At 31.5% G+C, this 11,717-nt stretch overlaps 1 protein-coding gene across 6 annotated transcripts in view; it reads right to left on the minus strand.

Moving 5' to 3' along the window:
- Cad88C (cadherin-88C) overlaps nt 1–11,717 on the minus strand; it is a 372,106-nt gene that overhangs the window by 183,083 nt on the left and 177,306 nt on the right. For all 6 annotated transcript variants that reach the window (XR_011039409.1, XR_011039408.1, XM_068346033.1 and 3 more), the window contains exon 2: nt 4,045–4,105. The gene's annotated coding sequence lies outside the window, so the exon portion shown is untranslated. The remainder of the gene's footprint in view (nt 1–4,044; nt 4,106–11,717) is intronic.

The following is an 11,717-nucleotide window of genomic DNA, read 5'->3' on the forward strand; positions in this document are numbered from 1 at the left end:
ACTGCATGGAAATTAATATTAATTATATATAAACGATTTTCTTATATGAATTTCTGATGTGTTACCGTAAATATACGAAATTCCTAGTAAATTTGCATACTCATTGATACTTCAGTTAATATGCATAATTACTGACAAATTCCAGTAAATATGCATAATTCCTAAAATCTTTAATAGGTTAATTTTGCAAAATAACGGACCCCTTTGGCAGTCTTCGTTCTGAGATGTCGAAGACATAAATTTAGTTGAATTATCATGGTAATTAAGGATAAAGTGATAGTCTCCATCATGATGACTTTACGTGTCCATCAAGTCTTACTAAGGATAATAATATAAATCTTAGATAAAGTTGACTGGGGCTAAAAATGTCAAAAAGGCTACTTTTCAAATATTCTCCATAAGAAATATGAGTTCGTTTATTTCCTAAATCGTGATAGAGAAGTAAGACTTCATTTCGTTCAGAAAACTACTCCTTTAAAAGCGTACAGTAGGCATGGGAACTTATTTAAATAGCAAACTATTTTAGTGGCACAGCAAAATGTTTCATATCTTGTATTTCCTGGAATCGTGAATTCATATTGTTTGAAAAGATCGGCTCCATCACCAAAGATTTTCTAACTTGATATTTTAAGCTGGCACTTTTCGCGCAGAATTGCAAGAACATTCGTATTTGATACATTTTTATGATTGCAAATTTTTCATTTGTTTTATAAATAAGGAATGTCTCTCCTACCGTGTCCATTTGTATATGAATAGATTGTAGGGCTGTGCATTCCACTGTTATTTTCATTACATCATAATTTTTACAGAGACGAGAATCTCTGTCAGTCTTTTTTAACATTGACCATTTCAAGATCAATCGGCCAATCGAGTCGTATTACACCACTCCCCCTCTTTTTTGTCTCTCCATCAAGCCAGATGTATTGCATGTCTTTTTCTTTATTCTTCACGATGGACAAATAAAAACACACCTTCCGTACTACCACTGCTTCAAACTATGAGTACTTGTCTCGACCAAAATGAAAAAAAAAAAAAATTACAATATCTAATTTCACGATGCCATTACTATCTAAACGTTTTGACGTATAACATCAACTGTTATTTCGAGAAATCGCCATAACAAAAATGTCAATTTAATTTTAGGAATTATGCAATTTTACATTAATTTTCAGTTATTCTGCACAATAACGACGTTTATAGCCGTTATTCGGCAAAATTACTATGATTCTAGGTATTATGCGTATCTACTAAAATTTTTCAGTGATTATGCATATTAAAAGAAGTATCCGTTAGTATGCAAATTTACTAGGAATTATACATAACGAATTTCGTAATTTACAGTAATATATATATATATATATATATATATATATATATATATATATATACTGTATATATATATATGTGTGTGTTATACACACACACACACACACACATATATATATATATATATATATATATATATATATATATATATATATATACTGTACACACATACATATACAGTACATATATATGTATATATATATATATATATATATATACATATGTATATATATATATATATGATAAATTTTGCACATTTTTACGTGTTTTTCATATTCAAATAAGCCATATATATTTTTGATATATTAATGTCTGGATTCTCTTAACAACCTCGGGATCACAGACCCAGGCGAAATCTCACAAAGACAAGAGCTTGGCTCCGGCCGGGAATCGAACCCTGGTCGGCAAGCTTATATAGACAGTGACTTAACCCACTTGGCCACGAACAAAGATCTTTGTTCGTGGCCAAGTGGGTTAAGTCACTGTCTATATAAGCTTGCCGACCAGGGTTCGATTCCCGGCCGGAGCCAAGCTCTTGTCTTTGTGAGATTTCGCCTGGGTCTGTGATCCCGAGGTTGTTAAGAGAATCCAGACATTAATATATCAAAAATATATATGGCTTATTTTTATATATATATATATATATATATATATATATATATATATATATATATATATATATATATATATCTCTTACCAGATATTATTTACAAGCACACACATTTTTTCATAATATGTACCGTACCCGGACGTTATTCACGTGTTATAATGGTCAAAATATGAAAAATTTAAATATCAACCATGAAAGGTGTAACTAAGATGTTTTCTGAATATGAAACCAAACGTGAAATAAAAGAAATAATGGAGACTATGAAAGGGGAAGCGTAAGTTTCAAGTTGTCTTCAGGGCCTTTTGCTTTGAGGCAGAATCATAACCAATCTCAAATCATTCGAACATCGGCATCTGATAACATCGGCATTTTTCAAACACTGTACAGTCGATACGTAGCTCTGTTATCTGAAAGACCGAAACGGTGTGATAGGAGGGTCTCCAAGACCTGGAGCAGGTAGGTGATGTGATGATGATATATGACAGGGTGACAGGTCTACAAATCTCATCTCCGGTAAACACAAGATCTCCTGTTGCAAGCTGTGAGATGTGGTGGTATCTCAGTGGAGTGGAGGTAATGTTTCTTTACAATACGACAGCCACCCGTCGAGATACTACCGCTAGAGTTAGTGATACATGGTTCCCACTCTGGTTACAAGTCAATCTTCCTTTGCCTACACATACACCGAATATTCTCTTCTTTCATCATACACATGGTAACACTATGATAACCGAAAAAATTCTTCTTCGCTTAAAAGGTTAACTACTGCACTGTAGTTTTTCTGCGGCTATTTTCCACTTGGTAAGGATAAAGATTTTAGCTATGATAAGCCGCTGTTCTAGAAGGCCACTCTAAAATCAAATCTTTGATCTTTAGTCTTGGGTAGTGTCATAGCCTTTGTACCATGGTTATATCCACTGTCTTGGATTATTCTTGGACTAATCTATTGGTTTCCTTTTCTTACTGGGCAATTATCCCTGTTGGAGTCCTTAGGCTTACGGCATCCCACTTTCCTAAATCGAATCATAGCTTAGCTAATAATAATAATAATAATAATAATAATAATAATAATAATAATAATAATAATAATAATAATAATGATGAGTCGTACGCGTACCCAAGTCTCTTGATACTTGAGATGACTGAAAATGCTCTTTAATTATCAATAACTTGCGGATATTTAGAAACAATAATAACCGGTGACGGTTTAATTCAATTACCAAGATCATATTAAAGCAACTCACACCTCAATGTTATTTTATTAAGAAAATCCTGCACGTAGAACAATGCAAACATCTATAAATAGCATACAAATTTTCTAAAAACATGATGTAAATAGTGTCAATACTGTAATATTTACTTATAAAAGCAGCCTATTACTTTTTAGTAGCTTCAGTCGGTGTATTTCAAAACCATTTTGGAAAAAAAAAATACAAAAAATACAAAAAAAAAAAAAAAAAAAAAAAAAAAAGCAACATAGGTTGTAGTTCATTTGAAACTATAAGTTAAGCAACCGGTAAATTTCTAAAACTGAAGGATCATGAACAGAATTATCTTTCAATATTTATAATGCAAATATTATAAATAAGAGGTAAAACTATTTGAAAAAGATGAAACTTCCGTTCGGATACTTTAAATTTTATAGCTAAATTCAAATTACCTAAATATAAACTTGAAAGTCAACTTTTCATCAACCAAATATTGAAATTGAAAGGACGAAACGTTTATAACTATGTAATGCTTAGAAAAAAAATAACTGGATATTAGAGAGGTTTTTTTATTTCAAAACCAAATACTTACAATACAGACCTAACAAACAATAAAACACAAACGAACTTTTGTAAGAATCTTGAAGCCTTCACTTCTGTCTAATTTTAAATTACGCCAGATGATGCTATCTATCAGACAAGATATAAATTTCTCTAGAGGTCATCCTGTGGTCAGCTTAAATTATCTTTTATAACAAACCTAAAAAAAGCCGCAACTAAACCTCTTAAGAATTCAAAGCTTTGAAAACGGCATATTTTCCATTCAAGATATAATGTGCCTTGTAACTCTTCGCGTCCAGTGGCGCAATAATGAAGTACGGCAAAAACTGGAAAACTCACCACAGATTTGGGAAGAGACTTTCCTACACTGTTGTCGACTGGTCGTCGCATCTCCAAGAACCTGCAAAATAGAATAATAATAATAATAATAATAATAATAATAATAATAATAATAATAATAATAACATCAATAATAATAATGGTAATAATAAATAATAAATAATAATAATAAACAATAAATAATAAATAATAATAATAAATAATAAATAATAAATACGGAATAAATAATAAATAATAATAATAAATAAAGAATAATAAAAAATAAAAATAAAAATACTAATAAAAATAATGATAAATAAAAATAATAATGATAATAATAATAATGATAATAATAATAATAATAATAATAATAATAATAATAATAATAATAATAATATATCAAGGGATTATTCTTGCAGCCATCGAAATTACTTCCCTTACACTATTTTATTGAATAAAACTAAATTTCAGGAGTTTTGTAAGGGATTGCTGTTGCTTTGCTTATAACATAACCTTAACAATAAAACTATAGGTTAGGTGGAAACTGAACCAGGAGCGTTAGAAGATGGCCCGAGGTATGTTGTCGGGAAATTTAAGAGCAATACATTCGGATGTTTTCGATGGACTAGACTGAGTGCACTATTTTTTTGCCTTTTGTGAGGACACGGGCCATTGCAATAAGTACAGGGTGTTGCTTAATAACAGTTAACAATGATAGTTTTATTCAGTTGTAAATTCATAAAAAAACAAAAATTCAAAATGCAATATGACTTAGCACTGAGTACAGGATAACAAAGAGTGTCTCTGCTATTAGATACAAGAACATACATATTAATAACGCTAATAATCTGAATTAGATAGTGGCTTGCTAATTAATGAAATATTAGAATAAACAAAAAAGACTGACTATCTATCGGAAAATGGCTTCCAAGGATAAGGATGTGATAAAATGAGCTCGCTCATGCGGAAAAAATGTGGTACTTGCTTCTCAGACAAAAAAAAATAAGCTAACAATTGTAGTCTCTCTCTCTCTCTCTCTCTCTCTCTCTCTCTCATAGATACACACAAACATACACCAATGCAAACAATTTCAAAACCCAACTTTCAAAATACAGCCACGAAAATAAGTTAGTATGGACATACTGACACTCAAACTCATTGACAAATAGTGAATTACTTTTACATAATATACAAAGATAAAAACTTCATCATTATCATTATAAAAAATTCCCCATAAGTTATGAAATTGGTTATGATAGTCTTGTCTTTGGTTGAATTCCAGTCTCGTCTATTACTTCCACAAATAGGGAATTACTTTTATATAATATACAAAGATAAAAAAACTTCATCATTATCATTATAAAAAATTCCTCATAAGTTATGAAATTGGTTATGATAGTCTTGTCTTTGGTTGAATTCCAGTCCCGTCTATTACTTCCATCCAAAGAACACATCAACCTGGGGATTTTTAGAACCTCAAAGTGTGACACAGATGGAATACCTCTCACTGAAGGATTATAAAACCTCAAAGATTGAGACATGCAGAAAGGCGTACGTCGAGTACATTAAGTGCAAATGTGGGTCTCTTCTCCTCCTATTCAAACCGAGGAAGGACAAGACATGACAGCTGACAACAGAGTTCGTTCTACGCCACTTCGGGAATGAAGACTATGCGAGATATACGGTATATTGGCCCCATTAACGTGCTTGGAACTCTCAGGTGGAATTCCTTACTAGGGTCGACCCATTCATGGTTGTTTTATTCAAATCCTTCATTAGGGGGCCATTATGTAGGTTCGAAATCCTTTTAGTTGGCCATTTTTTTCTTCAAAGCATTTCCATATATTAAACCATGGACCCATCCTTATCTACATTTACACAGGCGCAAAAGAAAAATATAGGAAGGACACAAACACAGACTTAAACACACCCACACCAAGCTTGCCCTCTTAGTCCTGTGTCGAACTATTACCTCATCACCGAAAAAAAAGCCGGGTTGGGTCTTACCGATTTTGCAATATGTTAATGCTGAATATCAATCAAGCAAACTGTATATCTGATGATTGGGTGCCTGGTGGGCCACCGCCAAGGAAGGCAATGAAGGCAAGAATACAACTTCATACACACACACACACACACACACACACACATATATATATATATATATATATATATATATATATATACATACAGGCCTATATACATATAGATATAGAATATGAGGTAGTTACAGCTCAAAGGGCGATGTTAAGATTAATGATGGGAATAACACTAAAGAGAAAAAAAAAGCAACATGAATACGAGAACAAACTAAAGTAGAGGATATTCTAACAACATGTAAGAAAACGAAATGGACATGGGAGGACATATAATAAGCATGACAGACAATAGATTGACATTAGAAATAATTGAACGGGTCCCTGGAGACTGCAAAAGAAGCCGGGGAAGGAGAGAAAATGGTGGACTGACGTGGTAAGAAAGTTTGCAGGCGTGAACTGGCATAGAAAGATATAAACAGGCACAAGTGGAAGGACAATGTCTGGGGCCTTTGTTCTACCGTGGATTAGTAACAGTTCATGATAATACATATATTTATATACATAAATACATATATATATTATATATACACATATATACACACACACACATATATATATATATATATATATATATATTTATATATATACATATATATACATTATATAGATACATATGTATACATATATATATATATATATATATATATATATATATATATACATACAGGCCTATATACATATAGATATAGAATATGAGGTAGTTACAGCTCAAAGGGCGATGTTAAGATTAATGATGGGAATAACACTAAAGAGAAAAAAAAAGCAACATGAATACGAGAACAAACTAAAGTAGAGGATATTCTAACAACATGTAAGAAAACGAAATGGACATGGGAGGACATATAATAAGCATGACAGACAATAGATTGACATTAGAAATAATTGAACGGGTCCCTGGAGACTGCAAAAGAAGCCGGGGAAGGAGAGAAAATGGTGGACTGACGTGGTAAGAAAGTTTGCAGGCGTGAACTGGCATAGAAAGATATAAACAGGCACAAGTGGAAGGACAATGTCTGGGGCCTTTGTTCTACCGTGGATTAGTAACAGTTCATGATAATACATATATTTATATACATAAATACATATATATATTATATATACACATATATACACACACACACATATATATATATATATATATATATATATATATATATATATATATATATATATATATATACATATATATACATTATATAGATACATATGTATACACATATATATATATATATATATATATATATATATATATATATATATATATATATATACACAACACTGGCCAGTGTGGTTTTCTGATGGGATATTTAGTCTGATCGTTTACAACAAACTAACCTTGTATGGGTGGCCGTACAACTTTTCTGATCATGGCGATACACAAACCCTTCCATGTAAGGTATTCCCAATCACTATACTAGAAATAGCATCTATTTGTTATCCATAGGAGATCTCTGGTATTTCTCAACCGTGAAATGAATTAAAAATTATTTACTTGCTATTTTAGAAGTTTATTGTGTGTGTATATATATATATATATATATATATATATATATATATATATATGTATTTATATATATATATTCATTATATGCTCTGAAAATTTATTAACTTATTTAATGAGATAATCCAAAGATATTGCATGAGATGATATGTGTGTGTATGTATATATATATATATATATATATATATATATATATATATATACATATATATATACATATATATACTGTATATGTGTATATATATATATATATATATATATATATATATATATTTATATATATATATATATATATATATATATATATATATATATACTGTATATATATATATATATATATATATATCACAAGAGAGAGAGAGAGAGAGAGAGAGAGAGAGAGAGAGAGAGAGAGAGAGAGAGAGAGAGAGAGATACTGTTATTATTGTCATAATCATCTTTATATAATTTCAAATTATTTATCTTTCTTTTCAACAACCTCTTAGCAATTTCTTCTAAGAACTCCAACTGCGCTCTCCCTCTTTCATCAATGGCATTTTTTGGGGGGAGGAAGCTTGCTTGGACCAAATTAATAGCATTCGGGCTTCCTCAGGCTTTCTATCATAATCATGCTGCATAATGCACCTATACCTACATATATGTGTGTGTATGTATATATACTGTATATATGCATATATATATATATATATATATATATATATATATATATATATATATATATATATATATACAGTTATTGATGTATAATCTTATCTATACTATCTATACACATGAAAGGTCTAATATACCCAATTGGTGACTTATTTTCTTACCATATAATATACACATATACACATGTCAAAACTTTTATTTTGTACACCAAAGACACACATGCGCACAAATACGTACGCACGTACGCCCACACACACACATGCATATATATATATATATATATATATATATATATATATATATATATGTGTGTGTGTGTGTGTGTAACCAACCACTCTTTTTCCTTTCTAATTCACCATATGCCAAGAATTATGATTTATTCTTCAGCTTGAGAGGTTTTATATCTGAATAGGAATAATAAATCAAAGTTCACCTTTTTTTTTACAAGAACTGGCAACAAGGACAGCACTGTCCAGACACTATCACAGCGGCAGCAAGGAAAAATGATATATTATTCAGGTTCACATCCATTTACCAGTCAAGATCAGACAACGTACTGGAGTCACTGATAACCCATGTTAAAAATGATGACGCAAGGAAATGTTCTATTACGATAGTTAAAATTAATGTTATCTGAAAGTTACGTGACCATAAAGTATTCATGTATGTATGCCTCTGTAGCTCTCTTACACATAAATGTTTAACAAAATGAAGATGGATTTTAAGAATAACAAAGGCATTGTGAAATTAGCAACAGCTAAGTTATATACTGTAAGTCTAAGCTGGCAAAAATCAACGTTTTAAACGCATGAAGCTTTAGTAAAGTTCTCCTACCCTGTCCTTGGCAAGCAATTCCTTTACCAGGCGGCTATTTGTCCAGGTTTCCATTTATCCTTCATTACTCGAAGTACTACGTTTTAATCATTTACCCAACATCAGCACCTACACTTTGCTGTCTCATAAAGTAAACACGCAGGATGAGAAGGAGGTCCATGCCAACGTCAGCTTCCCCTATCGCGACGAAACTAAGTCGTCTACCTTGTGCTCAACCTGCTGCATTCTGTCTAAGCGCTACTGGCAATACCTTAGGTGGACCTCATTTATTTGCACCGAGGGACCGGACAATAACGACCGCATAAACCGGATTCATCAGATAACCTTTAACCACAAGGAATGCATGGGGCTTCGCCGAATTACAACTGGTCCTATGTTACAAAGGAGCATCATCAGGGATTCTGTTGTAAAGCTGACGCCTGCAATGTTTGTTTCGCTGCTATCATTCACCAAGACTGGCATTGCTGATACTAAATCACCATTTATACAAGTAAGCTAATATATTTATTCTTTAAAATAATTTTGTGATGTGTGTCTTCCTTCATTGACTATAATACTACCGCTAGAGATTTATGGGGTCCTTAGACTGGCCAGACAGAACTACATTGGATCCTTCTCTCTGGTTACAGTTCTTTCTCTTTGCCTACACATACGTCAAATAGTCTGGCCTATTCTTTGCACATTCTCCTCTGTCCTCATACACCTGACAATACTGAGATTACTAAACAGTTCTTCTTCGCTCAAAGGGTTAACTACTGAACTGTATTTGTTCAGTGGCTACTTTCCTCTTGGTAAGGGTAGAAGAGACTCTTTAGCTATGGTAAGCAGTTCTTCTAGGAGAAGGACACTCCAAAATCAAACCATTGTTCTCTAGTCTTGGGTAGTGTCATAGCCTCTGTACCATGGTCTTCCACTGTCTTGGGTTAGAGTTATCTTGCTTAAGGGTACACTCGGGCACTCTATTCTATCTTATTTCTCTTCCTCTTGTTTTGTTAAAGTTTTTATCGTTTATATAGGAAATATTTATTTTAATGTTATTACACTTCTTAAAATAGTTTATTTTCCATTGTTTCCTTTTCTCACTGGGCTATTTTCCCTGTTGGGGCCCCTGGGCTTATAACATTCTGCTTTTCCAACTAGGGTTGTAGCCTAGCAAGTAATAATAATAATAATAATAATAATAATAATAATAAGTTCATTTCCATTCTACTAAGTCAACAAGAAACTTGTTTAACAAAGGACGGTTCGAAAAGTTGAGTATTAGGCTACTTACTTTAGATTCATTCATAATGCATAAAGCCCTCTCTCTCTCTCTCTCTCTCTCTCTCTCTCTCTCTCTCTCTCTCTCTCTCTCTCTCTCTCATAAATAGATACATTAATATATAATATATATATATATATATATATATATATATATATATATATATATATATATACATATACATATATATATATATATATATATATATTATCTTTATCCCGATGCCTAGCGTAGGAGATATCCTTGTCTAAATAATGCCAGATATTTTGTTCTCGACTCCAAAAAAAAAAAATGCATGCAACTTTCCTTACCATCAAAAGAACCACTGATGCATATCTATTCATGAACTGTAATCGTATAATGTCCAATGGAAATTTTCTTTTCAGCCTACGGCTGTATGTTCATTTGCATAATGCTTGGTTACTGTCTCAGATTAAAAGAACATTATCATTATCTTTAGTAGCCTAATACATTCCACTGGCTTGCATGAGACCATGCATGACACGATATAAACATATGTACATATTGAACTATACATATTAAAACAATTCTTCATATGTATATGTATATATATATATATATATATATATATATATATATATATATACAGGTGTGTCTGAGTGTGCGTTATGAGAGAAATTTTCTACTCCATTAAAGCTTTAATTTAGTTAAAAAATCTATAGAGAACGAGGTTTTTAAGAGCACCTCAAACATATTAAGCATCACAGAAGATATATAGATATGCAGAATGGCCATTGGAAATATTGCATGATAAAAGGTTATATTTAAAAACTTCAACTTATATATTTTGTGAAAAAGAAATTGTATATGAAAACCTTCGATATATGCATATGAAGGGTTAAAAGCTTCCACTTTTAAAAACCTTCAGGGATATATTTCATGAAATTTGAAAAAAAAAATTTCTATAACATATTCCATACCAAAAGCACGTGCCATCTTGAGAAAGTTGTACACAGAAGAAAACGCAGAACACTAAAGACGCTCCAGTAAATTGGAAATATCACAGGAAACCGGATCACATAGCTCGAAGGATTTGGTTAATGACACAAAACCACAAATGTTGCGAAACTAATTCCAATTCAAAACGCGTTTAAACAGTCTCCCCATAACAATATGCAGCATCCTCAATGAAGTTTTTTTTTTTTCTTTGGACTTGGCGTACGCGAGAAATAAATAACTAAATTTGGTCCTGAAATTATCTGAAATATATTTGGATACTCAAGCATATTACGTAACAGGTTTCACCCCTTAAAAAACTTGAACAAAATTCTATGAAACCAATAAAAAAATTCATAAGTATTGCAAAGCATAATTTTTCCATTCCATA

Source organism: Palaemon carinicauda, chromosome 22 (genome assembly GCF_036898095.1).
Source record: "Palaemon carinicauda isolate YSFRI2023 chromosome 22, ASM3689809v2, whole genome shotgun sequence".
Lineage (NCBI taxonomy): Eukaryota > Metazoa > Arthropoda > Malacostraca > Decapoda > Palaemonidae > Palaemon > Palaemon carinicauda.